Here is an 18,504-nt window from a genome sequence, read left to right as displayed (position 1 = left end):
GTCACTTAAGAGAATGACAATTGAATGGCTTCTCACACAGATGGCATAATGTTGGCCAGTCTTTTGCGTTTAATCTGCCAGGAAGTGGAACAAACTTCTCAAACACATCTTGCTTCTCTCACTGTTCTCTCATTTCATCAGCTAGCCCAAAACACAAGAAGCAAGCTAAACCTTACAAGATTCCCTTGGGCTAACAGGGAAACCGAGTGTATCACGGGAGTTTGCTGGGCCCTAACCCAACACTTGATGCACCTAAACCCGCTGTCTAGGTGTTTTGGGTACAAGAAGGCCATGGTGACACGTCCAGTTGTTTAATCCAAAAACCGTGGTTCTTGACTTAACTGACCTTTTACACTCCTAAATCCTCACAGAAAGTTTATTAGAAAATAGCAAGAGTCTAACAGTTGATTTTGCATCGAACACAAATAAATGCATCAGGAATTATGTTGTTGGTTTTAAGGAAACATGAAATGAAGGACATACCAAAATTGTTTTCCTTTTCAACTTGATTTACCAAGTTTGAAAATGTCCTCTTAATAGCATATTTTTAAAACAACTTTTCATAGTACTCTTGGTATTTTTACCACAGAGATATGCATGGGTGTGGGATCCGATACTCTCAGTCCTTATGTTGAATTCCTTTTTCCTTGCAATTGAAAAATAGGAGCTGGGAAGTAGGTAAACCGAGTAAAAAGCGTTGAGTTAACACTGTCACAGAATTCAGATTGTCAACTAAAAACAAAAGGTTAGCATTCCAAAATGGCCATGGCCAGGAAGCTGTTGTTTTCTTTTGTAGTACCGTCTTATAACATTCTTTGAAGTTGTACTTTCCAAATGCAAAGCAACACAAGACACCACTTTTAATTTCTTCGGTTCCGAGTTTGCACCCGCTACATGTATCAGTGATTTTAGAAGCATTCTTACAAGTGTATCTTGTAAAATAAATATCTTTTCACAGCTACTGTTGTTTATGTGAAAACTACCATATTGGATCCGAAAATCCGCCTTAAAACGGTAGCTGACTTTCGGATAGGAACATCTGACTATAGCTGGTGTTACATTTGATGTTTTCATCGGAAACTGGGAATTTTCCGACTGCAAATGGATGCAACATTATTCCTAAATATTTGGCAACCCTCTTGGTGGTAACCCGAGCAGAGCATACCATAAAGGATTCTAGAAATCCACCATAGAAACTATTGATTCTATTCATGTGCAGGGCTGGATCCACTTGGTAGTGTGGAAAAGTTAGTTTAAGTATTTAGCTCTAAATGTCAGCGATAGAACCTGGCAACTGTCCAGGGTGTACCCCGCCTCCCCCACATTGACAGCTGGAGATAGGCACCAGCAGCCCCCTAGCGACCCCACAAGGATAGACGTGTTAGAAATGGACGGATTGATAGCTCTAATGTGATGTGCTTGCCTAGCGAAGCTTAGAGAAGTAGTGCTGTCATCTGCTCACATTCTCCAGTACACTCAATGTTAGTCCCTTCACAACAGCAAAGGGTTTTTGTTGAGATTAACATGAGATTTAAGAAATACAAAAGAAAACAGCATATAGATATGCTAAAAGTGTTTTATGTCATCATTTCAAAATGCTCGGTTGGGAATACATCTTCTTGACATGTGGTGGCCTGACCTTTTATTTTCTTGGTCAAAAATGAATTTACCCCAAAGCAGAGGGATTGGCACTCAACCATGGACTTTTGAACGCCACCCGCCTTTGCCATGTGTTTTCTGCAAGAAAGGTTTTTTGATGAGATCAGTATTAGAGCAGCCCGATGAACACACATGGCAAATCATTGGTGGTAGCATGATTTCCACCAATTTCAAGAAGCTGCTGAAGGCCAATAATGTTGTTCTGACTTGTTCAAGGTTTGGCCGAAATGGGTGACCTTTTTCTTTGCAATTGTGGGTAGTGTGGCCGAGTGTGGGTCTAAGCGCTGGATTTAGGCTCCATTCCTCTGGGGTAGGCGTGGGTTCAAATCCCACCACTGCCATTCTTCCTGGAATAACAAGGGTTTTTCTTCTGTCACTTAAGAGATGACAATTGAAATAGGCTTCTCTCAACACGATGGCATAATGTTGGCCAGTCTTTTGCGTTTACATCTGCCAGGAAGTGAACAAACTTCTCAACCACATCTTGCTTCTCTCACTGTTCTCTCATTTCATCAGCTAGCCCAAAAACCAAGAAGCAAGCTAAACCTTACAGATTCCACTTGGGCTACAGGAAAAGCCGAGTGGTACAACGGGAGTTTGCTGGCCCCATAACCCAAAACTTGATGCACCTAAACCGCTGTCTAGGTGTTTTGGGTACAAGAAGGCCATGGTGACACGTCGCAGTTGTTTAATCCAAAACCTTTGTTCTTGACTAACTGACCTTTTTACACTTCCTAATCTCACAGAAAAGTTTATTAGAAAATAGCAAGAGTCTAACAGTTGATTTTGTATCGAAACACAAATAATGACTCAGGAATTAGTTGTTGTTTTTTGAAGGAAACATGAAATGAAAGGACATACCCAAAATTGTTTTCCTTTTCAACTTGATTTACACAGTTTTGAAAATGTCCTCTTAAATAGCATAGTTTAAACAACTTTTCATAGTACTCTTGGTAATTTCTTACCACAGAGGATATGCATGGGTGTGGATCCGATTACTCCAGTCCTTATGTTGAATTCCTTTTTCCTTGCATTGAAAAATAGGAGCTGGGAAGTAGGTAAACCCGAGTAAAAAGCGTTTGAGTTAACACTGTCACAGAATTCAAGATTGTCAACTAAAAACAAAAGGTTAGCATTCCAAAATGGCCATGGCCAGGAAGGCTGTTTTTTCTTTGTAGTACCTCTTATAAATATGTTGAAGTTGTACTTTCCAAATGCAAAAACCACTTTTAAGTTCTTTCGGTTTCCGAGTTGCACCCCTACATGTATCAGTGATTTTAGAAGCATTCTTACAAGTCTATTCTTGTAAAATAATATCTTTTTTCACAGCTTACTGGTGTTTGATGTGAAAACTACCATATTGGATCCGAAATCAGCCTTAAAAACTGTAGCTGACTTTCGGATAGGAAAGTCTGACTATAGCTGGTGTTACATTTGATGTTTTCATCGAAACCGGGATTCCGACGCAAATGGAATGCAACAATTATTCCTAAATATTTTGGCAAACCCTCTTGGTGGTAAACCGAGCAGAGCATACCATGAAAGGATTCTAGAAATCCACCATAGAAACTATGATGCTATTCATGTGCAGGGCTGATCCACTTGGTAGTGTGGAAAAAGTTAGTTTAAGGGTATTTAGCTTAAATGTCAGCGATAGACTGAAGACCTGCCAGGGTGTACCCCGCTCACGCCATTGACGCTGGAGATAGGCACCAGCACCCCTAGCGACCCACAAGGGATAGACGTGTTAGAAAATGGACGGATGGATAGCTCTAAATGTGATGTGCTTGCCTAGCGAAGCAATTAGAGAAGTAGTGCTGTCACTGCTCACATTCTCCAGTGCACTCAATGTTAGTCCCTTCACAACAGCAAAGGGTTTTTTGTTGAGATTAACATGAAGATTTTAAAGAAATACAAAAGAAAACAGCATATAGATATGCTAAATGTGTTTTATGTCATCATTCAAAATGCTCGGTTGGAATACATCTTCTTGACATGTGTGTGGCCTGACCTTATTTTCTTGGTCAAAAATGATTTACCCCCAAAGCAGAGGGATTGGCACTCAACCATGGACTTTAAACCGGCCTTTGCCATGTGTTTCTGCACAGAAAGGTTTTGAATGAGATCAGTATTAGAGCAGCACGATGAACACATGGCAAATCATTGGTGGTAGCATAATTTCCAACCAATTTCAAGAAGCTGCTGAAGGCCAATAATGTTGTTCTGACTTGTTCAAGGGTTTGGCCGAAATGGTGACCTTTTTCTTTGCACTTGTGGTAGTGTGGCCGAGTGGTCTAAGGCGCTGGATTTAGGCTCCAGTCTCTGTGGAGGCGTGGGTTCAAATCCCACCACTGCCATTCTTCCTTGGAATAACAAGGAGTTTCTTTCTGTCACTTAAGAGAATGACAATTGAATAGGCTTCTCACACAGATGCATAATGTTGGCCAGTCTTTTGCGTTTACATCTGCCAGGAAGTGAACAAACTTCTCAACACATCTTGCTTCTCTCACTTGTTCTCTCATTTCATCAGCTAGCCCAAAAACACAAGAAGCAAGCTAAACCTTACAAGATTCCACTTGGGCTACAGGGAAAGCCGAGTGGTACAACGGGAGTTTGCTGGGCCCATAACCCAAAACTTGATGCACCTAAACCGCTGTCTAGGTGTTTTGGGTACAAGAAGGCCATGGTGACACGTCGCAGTTGTTTAATCCAAAAACCTTTGTTCTTGACTTAACTGACCTTTTACACTCCTAAATCCTCACAGAAAGTTTATTAGAAAATAGCAAGAGTCTAACAGTTGATTTTGCATCGAACACAAATAAATGCATCAGGAATTATGTTGTTGTTTTTTTGAAGGAAACATGAAATGAAAGGACATACCAAAATTGTTTTCCTTTTCAACTTGATTTACACAGTTTGAAAATGTCCTCTTAAATAGCATAGTTAAAAACAACTTTTCATAGTACTCTTGGTATTTCTTACCACAGAGGATATGCATGGGTGTGGGATCCGATTACTCCAGTCCTTATGTTGAATTCCTTTTCCTTGCAATTGAAAAATAGGAGCTGGGAAGTAGGTAAACCCGAGTAAAAAGCGTTTGAGTTAACACTGTCACAGAATTCAAGATTGTCAACTAAAAACAAAAGGTTAGCATTCCAAAATGGCCATGGCCAGGAAGGCTGTTGTTTTCTTTGTAGTACCTCTTATAAACATTCTTTGAAGTTGTACTTTCCAAATGCAAACACCACTTTTAATTTCTTCTTCGGTTCCGAGTTGCACCCGCTACATGTATCAGTGATTTTAGAAGCATTCTTACAAGTGTATCTTGTAAAATAAAATATCTTTTTCACAGCTTACTGTTGTTTATGTGAAAAAACTACCATATTGGATCCGAAAATCAGCCTTAAAAACTGTAGCTGACTTTCGGATAGGAAAGTCTGACTATAGCTTGGTGTTACATTTGATGTTTTCATCGGAAACTGGGATTTCCGACTGCAAATGGAATGCAACATTATTCCTAAATATTTTGGCAACCCTCTTGGTGGTAAACCGAGCAGAGCATACCATGAAAGGATTCTAGAAATCCACCATAGAAACTATTGATGCTATTCATGTGCAGGGCTGGATCCACTTGGTAGTGTGGAAAAGTTAGTTTTAAGGGTATTTAGCTCTAAATGTCAGCGATAGACTGGCAACCTGTCCAGGGTGTACCCCGCCTCACGCCCATTGACAGCTGGAGATAGGCACCAGCACCCCTAGCGACCCCACAAGGGATAGACGTGTTAGAAAATGGACGGATGGATAGCTCTAAATGTGATGTGCTTGCCTAGCGAAGCATTAGAGAAGTAGTGCTGTCACTGCTCACATTCTCCAGTACACCAATGTTAGTCCCTTCACAACAGCAAAGGGTTTTTGTTGAGATTAACATGAAGATTTTAAGAAATACAAAAGAAAACAGCATATAGATATGCTAAAATGTGTTTTATGTCATCATTTCAAAATGCTCGGTTGGAATACATCTTCTTGACATGTGTGTGGCCTGACCTTATTTTCTTGGTCAAAAATGATTTACCCCAAAGCAGAGGGATTGGCACTCAACCATGGACTTTAACCGCCTTTGCCATGTGTTCTGCACAGAAAGGTTTTGAATGAGATCAGTATTAGAGCAGCACGATGAACACATGGCAAATCATTGGTGGTAGCATGATTTCCAACCAATTTCAAGAAGCTGCTGAAGGCCAATAATGTTGTTCTGACTTGTTCAAGGTTTGGCCGAAATGGTGACCCTTTTTCTTTGCACTTGTGGGTAGTGTGGCCGAGTGGTCTAAGGCGCTGGATTTAGGCTCCAGTCTCTGTGGAGGCGTGGGTTCAAATCCCACCACTGCCATTCTTCCTTGGAATAACAAGGAGTTTCTTTCTGTCACTTAAGAGAATGACAATTGAATAGGCTTCTCACACAGATGGCATAATGTTGGCCAGTCTTTTGCGTTTACATCTGCCAGGAAGTGAACAAACTTCTCAACACATCTTGCTTCTCTCACTTGTTCTCTCATTTCATCAGCTAGCCCAAAAACGCAAGAAGCAAGCTAAACCTTACAAGATTCCACTTGGGCTACAGGGAAAGCCGAGTGGTACAACGGGAGTTTGCTGGGCCCATAACCCAAAACTTGATGCACCTAAACCGCTGTCTAGGTGTTTTGGGTACAAGAAGGCCATGGTGACACGTCGCAGTTGTTTAATCCAAAAACCTTTGTTCTTGACTTAACTGACCTTTTACACTCCTAAATCCTCACAGAAAAGTTTATTAGAAAATAGCAAGAGTCTAACAGTTGATTTTGTATCGAACACAAATAAATGCATCAGGAATTATGTTGTTGTTTTTTTTGAAGGAAACATGAAATGAAAGGACATACCAAAATTGTTTTCCTTTTCAACTTGATTTACACAGTTTGAAAATGTCCTCTTAAATAGCATAGTTAAAACAACTTTTCATAGTACTCTTGGTATTTCTTACCACAGAGGATATGCATGGGTGTGGGATCCGATTACTCCAGTCCTTATGTTGAATTCCTTTTTCCTTGCAATTGAAAAATAGGAGCTGGGAAGTAGGTAAACCCGAGTAAAAAGCGTTTGAGTTAACACTGTCACAGAATTCAAGATTGTCAACTAAAAACAAAAGGTTAGCATTCCAAAATGGCCATGGCCAGGAAGGCTGTTGTTTTCTTTGTAGTACCTCTTATAAATATTCTTTGAAGTTGTACTTTCCAAATGCAAACACCACTTTTAATTTCTTCGGTTCCGAGTTGCACCCGCTACATGTATCAGTGATTTTAGAAGCATTCTTACAAGTGTATCTTGTAAAATAAATATCTTTTTCACAGCTTACTGTTGTTTATGTGAAAAACTACCATATTGGATCCGAAAATCAGCCTTAAAAACTGTAGCTGACTTTCGGATAGGAAAGTCTGACTATAGCTGGTGTTACATTTGATGTTTTCATCGGAAACCGGGATTTCCGACTGCAAATGGAATGCAACATTATTCCTAAATATTTTGGCAACCCTCTTGGTGGTAAACCGAGCAGAGCATACCATGAAAGGATTCTAGAAATCCACCATAGAAACTATTGATGCTATTCATGTGCAGGGCTGGATCCACTTGGTAGTGTGGAAAAGTTAGTTTAAGGGTATTTAGCTCTAAATGTCAGCGATAGACTGACGACCTGTCCAGGGTGTACCCCGCCTCACGCCCATTGACAGCTGGAGATAGGCACCAGCACCCCTAGCGACCCCACAAGGGATAGACGTGTTAGAAAATGGACGGATGGATAGCTCTAAATGTGATGTGCTTGCCTAGCGAAGCATTAGAGAAGTAGTGCTGTCACTGCTCACATTCTCCAGTGCACTCAATGTTAGTCCCTTCACAACAACAAAGGGTTTTTGTTGAGATTAACATGAAGATTTTAAGAAATACAAAAGAAAACAGCATATAGATATGCTAAAATGTGTTTTATGTCATCATTTCAAAATGCTCGGTTGGAATACATCTTCTTGACATGTGTGTGGCCTGACCTTATTTTCTTGGTCAAAAATGATTTACCCCAAAGCAGAGGGATTGGCACTCAACCATGGACTTTAACCGCCTTTGCCATGTGTTCTGCACAGAAAGGTTTTGAATGAGATCAGTATTAGAGCAGCACGATGAACACATGGCAAATCATTGGTGGTAGCATAATTTCCAACCAATTTCAAGAAGCTGCTGAAGGCCAATAATGTTGTTCTGACTTGTTCAAGGTTTGGCCGAAATGGTGACCTTTTTCTTTGCACTTGTGGGTAGTGTGGCCGAGTGGTCTAAGGCGCTGGATTTAGGCTCCAGTCTCTGTGGAGGCGTGGGTTCAAATCCCACCACTGCCATTCTTCCTTGGAATAACAAGGAGTTTCTTTCTGTCACTTAAGAGAATGACAATTGAATAGGCTTCTCACACAGATGGCATAATGTTGGCCAGTCTTTTGCGTTTACATCTGCCAGGAAGTGAACAAACTTCTCAACACATCTTGCTTCTCTCACTTGTTCTCTCATTTCATCAGCTAGCCCAAAAACACAAGAAGCAAGCTAAACCTTACAAGATTCCACTTGGGCTACAGGGAAAGCCGAGTGGTACAACGGGAGTTTGCTGGGCCCATAACCCAAAACTTGATGCACCTAAACCGCTGTCTAGGTGTTTTGGGTACAAGAAGGCCATGGTGACACGTCGCAGTTGTTTAATCCAAAAACCTTTGTTCTTGACTTAACTGACCTTTTACACTCCTAAATCCTCACAGAAAGTTTATTAGAAAATAGCAAGAGTCTAACAGTTGATTTTGCATCGAACACAAATAAATGCATCAGGAATTATGTTGTTGTTTTTTTGAAGGAAACATGAAATGAAAGGACATACCAAAATTGTTTTCCTTTTCAACTTGATTTACACAGTTTGAAAATGTCCTCTTAAATAGCATAGTTAAAACAACTTTTCATAGTACTCTTGGTATTTCTTACCACAGAGGATATGCATGGGTGTGGGATCCGATTACTCCAGTCCTTATGTTGAATTCCTTTTTCCTTGCAATTGAAAAATAGGAGCTGGGAAGTAGGTAAACCCGAGTAAAAAGCGTTTGAGTTAACACTGTCACAGAATTCAAGATTGTCAACTAAAAACAAAAGGTTAGCATTCCAAAATGGCCATGGCCAGGAAGGCTGTTGTTTTCTTTGTAGTACCTCTTATAAACATTCTTTGAAGTTGTACTTTCCAAATGCAAACACCACTTTTAATTTCTTCGGTTCCGAGTTGCACCCGCTACATGTATCAGTGATTTTAGAAGCATTCTTACAAGTGTATCTTGTAAAATAAATATCTTTTTCACAGCTTACTGTTGTTTATGTGAAAAACTACCATATTGGATCCGAAAATCAGCCTTAAAAACTGTAGCTGACTTTCGGATAGGAAAGTCTGACTATAGCTGGTGTTACATTTGATGTTTTCATCGGAAACCGGGATTTCCAACTGCAAATGGAATGCAACATTATTCCTAAATATTTTGGCAACCCTCTTGGTGGTAAACCGAGCAGAGCATACCATGAAAGGATTCTAGAAATCCACCATAGAAACTATTGATGCTATTCATGTGCAGGGCTGGATCCACTTGGTAGTGTGGAAAAGTTAGTTTAAGGGTATTTAGCTCTAAATGTCAGCGATAGACTGGCAACCTGTCCAGGGTGTACCCCGCCTCACGCCCATTGACAGCTGGAGATAGGCACCAGCACCCCTAGCGACCCCACAAGGGATAGACGTGTTAGAAAATGGACGGATGGATAGCTCTAAATGTGATGTGCTTGCCTAGCGAAGCATTAGAGAAGTAGTGCTGTCACTGCTCACATTCTCCAGTACACTCAATGTTAGTCCCTTCACAACAACAAAGGGTTTTTGTTGAGATTAACATGAAGATTTTAAGAAATACAAAAGAAAACAGCATATAGATATGCTAAAATGTGTTTTATGTCATCATTTCAAAATGCTCGGTTGGAATACATCTTCTTGACATGTGTGTGGCCTGACCTTATTTTCTTGGTCAAAAATGATTTACCCCAAAGCAGAGGGATTGGCACTCAACCATGGACTTTAACCGCCTTTGCCATGTGTTCTGCACAGAAAGGTTTTGAATGAGATCAGTATTAGAGCAGCACGATGAACACATGGCAAATCATTGGTGGTAGCATGATTTCCAACCAATTTCAAGAAGCTGCTGAAGGCCAATAATGTTGTTCTGACTTGTTCAAGGTTTGGCCGAAATGGTGACCTTTTTCTTTGCACTTGTGGGTAGTGTGGCCGAGTGGTCTAAGGCGCTGGATTTAGGCTCCAGTCTCTGTGGAGGCGTGGGTTCAAATCCCACCACTGCCATTCTTCCTTGGAATAACAAGGAGTTTCTTTCTGTCACTTAAGAGAATGACAATTGAATAGGCTTCTCACACAGATGGCATAATGTTGGCCAGTCTTTTGCGTTTACATCTGCCAGGAAGTGAACAAACTTCTCAACACATCTTGCTTCTCTCACTTGTTCTCTCATTTCATCAGCTAGCCCAAAAACGCAAGAAGCAAGCTAAACCTTACAAGATTCCACTTGGGCTACAGGGAAAGCCGAGTGGTACAACGGGAGTTTGCTGGGCCCATAACCCAAAACTTGATGCACCTAAACCGCTGTCTAGGTGTTTTGGGTACAAGAAGGCCATGGTGACACGTCGCAGTTGTTTAATCCAAAAACCTTTGTTCTTGACTTAACTGACCTTTTACACTCCTAAATCCTCACAGAAAAGTTTATTAGAAAATAGCAAGAGTCTAACAGTTGATTTTGTATCGAACACAAATAAATGCATCAGGAATTATGTTGTTGTTTTTTTTGAAGGAAACATGAAATGAAAGGACATACCAAAATTGTTTTCCTTTTCAACTTGATTTACACAGTTTGAAAATGTCCTCTTAAATAGCATAGTTAAAACAACTTTTCATAGTACTCTTGGTATTTCTTACCACAGAGGATATGCATGGGTGTGGGATCCGATTACTCCAGTCCTTATGTTGAATTCCTTTTTCCTTGCAATTGAAAAATAGGAGCTGGGAAGTAGGTAAACCCGAGTAAAAAGCGTTTGAGTTAACACTGTCACAGAATTCAAGATTGTCAACTAAAAACAAAAGGTTAGCATTCCAAAATGGCCATGGCCAGGAAGGCTGTTGTTTTCTTTGTAGTACCTCTTATAAACATTCTTTGAAGTTGTACTTTCCAAATGCAAACACCACTTTTAATTTCTTCGGTTCCGAGTTGCACCCGCTACATGTATCAGTGATTTTAGAAGCATTCTTACAAGTGTATCTTGTAAAATAAATATCTTTTTCACAGCTTACTGTTGTTTATGTGAAAAACTACCATATTGGATCCGAAAATCAGCCTTAAAAACTGTAGCTGACTTTCGGATAGGAAAGTCTGACTATAGCTGGTGTTACATTTGATGTTTTCATCGGAAACCTGGGATTTCCGACTGCAAATGGAATGCAACATTATTCCTAAATATTTTGGCAACCCTCTTGGTGGTAAACCGAGCAGAGCATACCATGAAAGGATTCTAGAAATCCACCATAGAAACTATTGATGCTATTCATGTGCAGGGCTGGATCCACTTGGTAGTGTGGAAAAGTTAGTTTAAGGGTATTTAGCTCTAAATGTCAGCGATAGACTGACGACCTGTCCAGGGTGTACCCCGCCTCACGCCCATTGACAGCTGGAGATAGGCACCAGCACCCCTAGCGACCCCACAAGGGATAGACGTGTTAGAAAATGGACGGATGGATAGCTCTAAATGTGATGTGCTTGCCTAGCGAAGCATTAGAGAAGTAGTGCTGTCACTGCTCACATTCTCCAGTACACTCAATGTTAGTCCCTTCACAACAACAAAGGGTTTTTGTTGAGATTAACATGAAGATTTTAAGAAATACAAAAGAAAACAGCATATAGATATGCTAAAATGTGTTTTATGTCATCATTTCAAAATGCTCGGTTGGAATACATCTTCTTGACATGTGTGTGGCCTGACCTTATTTTCTTGGTCAAAAATGATTTACCCCAAAGCAGAGGGATTGGCACTCAACCATGGACTTTAACCGCCTTTGCCATGTGTTCTGCACAGAAAGGTTTTGAATGAGATCAGTATTAGAGCAGCACGATGAACACATGGCAAATCATTGGTGGTAGCATGATTTCCAACCAATTTCAAGAAGCTGCTGAAGGCCAATAATGTTGTTCTGACTTGTTCAAGGTTTGGCCGAAATGGTGACCTTTTTCTTTGCACTTGTGGGTAGTGTGGCCGAGTGGTCTAAGGCGCTGGATTTAGGCTCCAGTCTCTGTGGAGGCGTGGGTTCAAATCCCACCACTGCCATTCTTCCTTGGAATAACAAGGAGTTTCTTTCTGTCACTTAAGAGAATGACAATTGAATAGGCTTCTCACACAGATGGCATAATGTTGGCCAGTCTTTTGCGTTTACATCTGCCAGGAAGTGAACAAACTTCTCAACACATCTTGCTTCTCTCACTTGTTCTCTCATTTCATCAGCTAGCCCAAAAACGCAAGAAGCAAGCTAAACCTTACAAGATTCCACTTGGGCTACAGGGAAAGCCGAGTGGTACAACGGGAGTTTGCTGGGCCCATAACCCAAAACTTGATGCACCTAAACCGCTGTCTAGGTGTTTTGGGTACAAGAAGGCCATGGTGACACGTCGCAGTTGTTTAATCCAAAAACCTTTGTTCTTGACTTAACTGACCTTTTACACTCCTAAATCCTCACAGAAAAGTTTATTAGAAAATAGCAAGAGTCTAACAGTTGATTTTGTATCGAACACAAATAAATGCATCAGGAATTATGTTGTTGTTTTTTTTGAAGGAAACATGAAATGAAAGGACATACCAAAATTGTTTTCCTTTTCAACTTGATTTACACAGTTTGAAAATGTCCTCTTAAATAGCATAGTTAAAACAACTTTTCATAGTACTCTTGGTATTTCTTACCACAGAGGATATGCATGGGTGTGGGATCCGATTACTCCAGTCCTTATGTTGAATTCCTTTTTCCTTGCAATTGAAAAATAGGAGCTGGGAAGTAGGTAAACCCGAGTAAAAAGCGTTTGAGTTAACACTGTCACAGAATTCAAGATTGTCAACTAAAAACAAAAGGTTAGCATTCCAAAATGGCCATGGCCAGGAAGGCTGTTGTTTTCTTTGTAGTACCTCTTATAAATATTCTTTGAAGTTGTACTTTCCAAATGCAAACACCACTTTTAATTTCTTCGGTTCCGAGTTGCACCCGCTACATGTATCAGTGATTTTAGAAGCATTCTTACAAGTGTATCTTGTAAAATAAATATCTTTTTCACAGCTTACTGTTGTTTATGTGAAAAACTACCATATTGGATCCGAAAATCAGCCTTAAAAACTGTAGCTGACTTTCGGATAGGAAAGTCTGACTATAGCTGGTGTTACATTTGATGTTTTCATCGGAAACCGGGATTTCCGACTGCAAATGGAATGCAACATTATTCCTAAATATTTTGGCAACCCTCTTGGTGGTAAACCGAGCAGAGCATACCATGAAAGGATTCTAGAAATCCACCATAGAAACTATTGATGCTATTCATGTGCAGGGCTGGATCCACTTGGTAGTGTGGAAAAGTTAGTTTAAGGGTATTTAGCTCTAAATGTCAGCGATAGACTGACGACCTGTCCAGGGTGTACCCCGCCTCACGCCCATTGACAGCTGGAGATAGGCACCAGCACCCCTAGCGACCCCACAAGGGATAGACGTGTTAGAAAATGGACGGATGGATAGCTCTAAATGTGATGTGCTTGCCTAGCGAAGCATTAGAGAAGTAGTGCTGTCACTGCTCACATTCTCCAGTACACTCAATGTTAGTCCCTTCACAACAACAAAGGGTTTTTGTTGAGATTAACATGAAGATTTTAAGAAATACAAAAGAAAACAGCATATAGATATGCTAAAATGTGTTTTATGTCATCATTTCAAAATGCTCGGTTGGAATACATCTTCTTGACATGTGTGTGGCCTGACCTTATTTTCTTGGTCAAAAATGATTTACCCCAAAGCAGAGGGATTGGCACTCAACCATGGACTTTAACCGCCTTTGCCATGTGTTCTGCACAGAAAGGTTTTGAATGAGATCAGTATTAGAGCAGCACGATGAACACATGGCAAATCATTGGTGGTAGCATGAATTTCCAACCAATTTCAAGAAGCTGCTGAAGGCCAATAATGTTGTTCTGACTTGTTCAAGGTTTGGCCGAAATGGTGACCTTTTTCTTTGCACTTGTGGGTAGTGTGGCCGAGTGGTCTAAGGCGCTGGATTTAGGCTCCAGTCTCTGTGGAGGCGTGGGTTCAAATCCCACCACTGCCATTCTTCCTTGGAATAACAAGGAGTTTCTTTCTGTCACTTAAGAGAATGACAATTGAATAGGCTTCTCACACAGATGGCATAATGTTGGCCAGTCTTTTGCGTTTACATCTGCCAGGAAGTGAACAAACTTCTCAACACATCTTGCTTCTCTCACTTGTTCTCTCATTTCATCAGCTAGCCCAAAAACACAAGAAGCAAGCTAAACCTTACAAGATTCCACTTGGGCTACAGGGAAAGCCGAGTGGTACAACGGGAGTTTGCTGGGCCCATAACCCAAAACTTGATGCACCTAAACCGCTGTCTAGGTGTTTTGGGTACAAGAAGGCCATGGTGACACGTCGCAGTTGTTTAATCCAAAAACCTTTGTTCTTGACTTAACTGACCTTTTACACTCCTAAATCCTCACAGAAAGTTTATTAGAAAATAGCAAGAGTCTAACAGTTGATTTTGCATCGAACACAAATAAATGCATCAGGAATTATGTTGTTGTTTTTTTGAAGGAAACATGAAATGAAAGGACATACCAAAATTGTTTTCCTTTTCAACTTGATTTACACAGTTTGAAAATGTCCTCTTAAATAGCATAGTTAAAACAACTTTTCATAGTACTCTTGGTATTTCTTACCACAGAGGATATGCATGGGTGTGGGATCCGATTACTCCAGTCCTTATGTTGAATTCCTTTTTCCTTGCAATTGAAAAATAGGAGCTGGGAAGTAGGTAAACCCGAGTAAAAAGCGTTTGAGTTAACACTGTCACAGAATTCAAGATTGTCAACTAAAAACAAAAGGTTAGCATTCCAAAATGGCCATGGCCAGGAAGGCTGTTGTTTTCTTTGTAGTACCTCTTATAAACATTCTTTGAAGTTGTACTTTCCAAATGCAAACACCACTTTTAATTTCTTCGGTTCCGAGTTGCACCCGCTACATGTATCAGTGATTTTAGAAGCATTCTTACAAGTGTATCTTGTAAAATAAATATCTTTTTCACAGCTTACTGTTGTTTATGTGAAAAACTACCATATTGGATCCGAAAATCAGCCTTAAAAACTGTAGCTGACTTTCGGATAGGAAAGTCTGACTATAGCTGGTGTTACATTTGATGTTTTCATCGGAAACTGGGATTTCCGACTGCAAATGGAATGCAACATTATTCCTAAATATTTTGGCAACCCTCTTGGTGGTAAACCGAGCAGAGCATACCATGAAAGGATTCTAGAAATCCACCATAGAAACTATTGATGCTATTCATGTGCAGGGCTGGATCCACTTGGTAGTGTGGAAAAGTTAGTTTAAGGGTATTTAGCTCTAAATGTCAGCGATAGACTGGCAACCTGTCCAGGGTGTACCCCGCCTCACGCCCATTGACAGCTGGAGATAGGCACCAGCACCCCTAGCGACCCCACAAGGGATAGACGTGTTAGAAAATGGACGGATGGATAGCTCTAAATGTGATGTGCTTGCCTAGCGAAGCATTAGAGAAGTAGTGCTGTCACTGCTCACATTCTCCAGTACACTCAATGTTAGTCCCTTCACAACAGCAAAGGGTTTTTGTTGAGATTAACATGAAGATTTTAAGAAATACAAAAGAAAACAGCATATAGATATGCTAAAATGTGTTTTATGTCATCATTTCAAAATGCTCGGTTGGAATACATCTTCTTGACATGTGTGTGGCCTGACCTTATTTTCTTGGTCAAAAATGATTTACCCCAAAGCAGAGGGATTGGCACTCAACCATGGACTTTAACCGCCTTTGCCATGTGTTCTGCACAGAAAGGTTTTGAATGAGATCAGTATTAGAGCAGCACGATGAACACATGGCAAATCATTGGTGGTAGCATGATTTCCAACCAATTTCAAGAAGCTGCTGAAGGCCAATAATGTTGTTCTGACTTGTTCAAGGTTTGGCCGAAATGGTGACCTTTTTCTTTGCACTTGTGGGTAGTGTGGCCGAGTGGTCTAAGGCGCTGGATTTAGGCTCCAGTCTCTGTGGAGGCGTGGGTTCAAATCCCACCACTGCCATTCTTCCTTGGAATAACAAGGAGTTTCTTTCTGTCACTTAAGAGAATGACAATTGAATAGGCTTCTCACACAGATGGCATAATGTTGGCCAGTCTTTTGCGTTTACATCTGCCAGGAAGTGAACAAACTTCTCAACACATCTTGCTTCTCTCACTTGTTCTCTCATTTCATCAGCTAGCCCAAAAACGCAAGAAGCAAGCTAAACCTTACAAGATTCCACTTGGGCTACAGGGAAAGCCGAGTGGTACAACGGGAGTTTGCTGGGCCCATAACCCAAAACTTGATGCACCTAAACCGCTGTCTAGGTGTTTTGGGTACAAGAAGGCCATGGTGACACGTCGCAGTTGTTTAATCCAAAAACCTTTGTTCTTGACTTAACTGACCTTTTACACTCCTAAATCCTCACAGAAAGTTTATTAGAAAATAGCAAGAGTCTAACAGTTGATTTTGTATCGAACACAAATAAATGCATCAGGAATTATGTTGTTGTTTTTTTTGAAGGAAACATGAAATGAAAGGACATACCAAAATTGTTTTCCTTTTCAACTTGATTTACACAGTTTGAAAATGTCCTCTTAAATAGCATAGTTAAAACAACTTTTCATAGTACTCTTGGTATTTCTTACCACAGAGGATATGCATGGGTGTGGGATCCGATTACTCCAGTCCTTATGTTGAATTCCTTTTTCCTTGCAATTGAAAAATAGGAGCTGGGAAGTAGGTAAACCCGAGTAAAAAGCGTTTGAGTTAACACTGTCACAGAATTCAAGATTGTCAACTAAAAACAAAAGGTTAGCATTCCAAAATGGCCATGGCCAGGAAGGCTGTTGTTTTCTTTGTAGTACCTCTTATAAACATTCTTTGAAGTTGTACTTTCCAAATGCAAACACCACTTTTAATTTCTTCGGTTCCGAGTTGCACCCGCTACATGTATCAGTGATTTTAGAAGCATTCTTACAAGTGTATCTTGTAAAATAAATATCTTTTTCACAGCTTACTGTTGTTTATGTGAAAAACTACCATATTGGATCCGAAAATCAGCCTTAAAAACTGTAGCTGACTTTCGGATAGGAAAGTCTGACTATAGCTGGTGTTACATTTGATGTTTTCATCGGAAACCGGGATTTCCGACTGCAAATGGAATGCAACATTATTCCTAAATATTTTGGCAACCCTCTTGGTGGTAAACCGAGCAGAGCATACCATGAAAGGATTCTAGAAATCCACCATAGAAACTATTGATGCTATTCATGTGCAGGGCTGGATCCACTTGGTAGTGTGGAAAAGTTAGTTTAAGGGTATTTAGCTCTAAATGTCAGCGATAGACTGGCAACCTGTCCAGGGTGTACCCCGCCTCACGCCCATTGACAGCTGGAGATAGGCACCAGCACCCCTAGCGACCCCACAAGGGATAGACGTGTTAGAAAATGGACTGGATGGATAGCTCTAAATGTGATGTGCTTGCCTAGCGAAGCATTAGAGAAGTAGTGCTGTCACTGCTCACATTCTCCAGTACACTCAATGTTAGTCCCTTCACAACAGCAAAGGGTTTTTGTTGAGATTAACATGAAGATTTTAAGAAATACAAAAGAAAACAGCATATAGATATGCTAAAATGTGTTTTATGTCATCATTTCAAAATGCTCGGTTGGAATACATCTTCTTGACATGTGTGTGGCCTGACCTTATTTTCTTGGTCAAAAATGATTTACCCCAAAGCAGAGGGATTGGCACTCAACCATGGACTTTAACCGCCTTTGCCATGTGTTCTGCACAGAAAGGTTTTGAATGAGATCAGTATTAGAGCAGCACGATGAACACATGGCAAATCATTGGTGGTAGCATGATTTCCAACCAATTTCAAGAAGCTGCTGAAGGCCAATAATGTTGTTCTGACTTGTTCAAGGTTTGGCCGAAATGGTGACCTTTTTCTTTGCACTTGTGGGTAGTGTGGCCGAGTGGTCTAAGGCGCTGGATTTAGGCTCCAGTCTCTGTGGAGGCGTGGGTTCAAATCCCACCACTGCCATTCTTCCTTGGAATAACAAGGAGTTTCTTTCTGTCACTTAAGAGAATGACAATTGAATAGGCTTCTCACACAGATGGCATAATGTTGGCCAGTCTTTTGCGTTTACATCTGCCAGGAAGTGAACAAACTTCTCAACACATCTTGCTTCTCTCACTTGTTCTCTCATTTCATCAGCTAGCCCAAAAACGCAAGAAGCAAGCTAAACCTTACAAGATTCCACTTGGGCTACAGGGAAAGCCGAGTGGTACAACGGGAGTTTGCTGGGCCCATAACCCAAAACTTGATGCACCTAAACCGCTGTCTA

At 40.6% G+C, this 18,504-nt stretch overlaps 8 non-coding genes across 8 annotated transcripts; all 8 read left to right on the top strand.

Moving 5' to 3' along the window:
* The first annotated feature begins 3,934 nt into the window (after window positions 1–3,934).
* trnal-uag lies at window positions 3,935–4,016 on the top strand. The gene has a single exon. It is a non-coding gene; the product is annotated as a tRNA-Leu (tRNA).
* A 1,948-nt stretch (window positions 4,017–5,964) lies between these two features.
* trnal-uag lies at window positions 5,965–6,046 on the top strand. Its single transcript has one exon. It is a non-coding gene; the product is annotated as a tRNA-Leu (tRNA).
* Window positions 6,047–7,990: 1,944 nt separating this feature from the next.
* Window positions 7,991–8,072, top strand: trnal-uag. The gene has a single exon. It is a non-coding gene; the product is annotated as a tRNA-Leu (tRNA).
* A 1,942-nt stretch (window positions 8,073–10,014) lies between these two features.
* Window positions 10,015–10,096, top strand: trnal-uag. Its single transcript has one exon. It is a non-coding gene; the product is annotated as a tRNA-Leu (tRNA).
* Window positions 10,097–12,041: 1,945 nt separating this feature from the next.
* trnal-uag lies at window positions 12,042–12,123 on the top strand. Its single transcript has one exon. It is a non-coding gene; the product is annotated as a tRNA-Leu (tRNA).
* A 1,945-nt stretch (window positions 12,124–14,068) lies between these two features.
* Window positions 14,069–14,150, top strand: trnal-uag. Its single transcript has one exon. It is a non-coding gene; the product is annotated as a tRNA-Leu (tRNA).
* Window positions 14,151–16,092: 1,942 nt separating this feature from the next.
* On the top strand, window positions 16,093–16,174 carry trnal-uag. Its single transcript has one exon. It is a non-coding gene; the product is annotated as a tRNA-Leu (tRNA).
* A 1,944-nt stretch (window positions 16,175–18,118) lies between these two features.
* On the top strand, window positions 18,119–18,200 carry trnal-uag. Its single transcript has one exon. It is a non-coding gene; the product is annotated as a tRNA-Leu (tRNA).
* The last annotated feature ends 304 nt before the right edge of the window (window positions 18,201–18,504 follow it).

The sequence above is a fragment of the Fundulus heteroclitus genome, unplaced genomic scaffold (genome assembly GCF_011125445.2).
Source record: "Fundulus heteroclitus isolate FHET01 unplaced genomic scaffold, MU-UCD_Fhet_4.1 scaffold_246, whole genome shotgun sequence".
Lineage (NCBI taxonomy): Eukaryota > Metazoa > Chordata > Actinopteri > Cyprinodontiformes > Fundulidae > Fundulus > Fundulus heteroclitus.
Note: the sequence above shows the minus strand (reverse complement) of the source record. Positions and strands in the feature narration are given on the sequence as shown.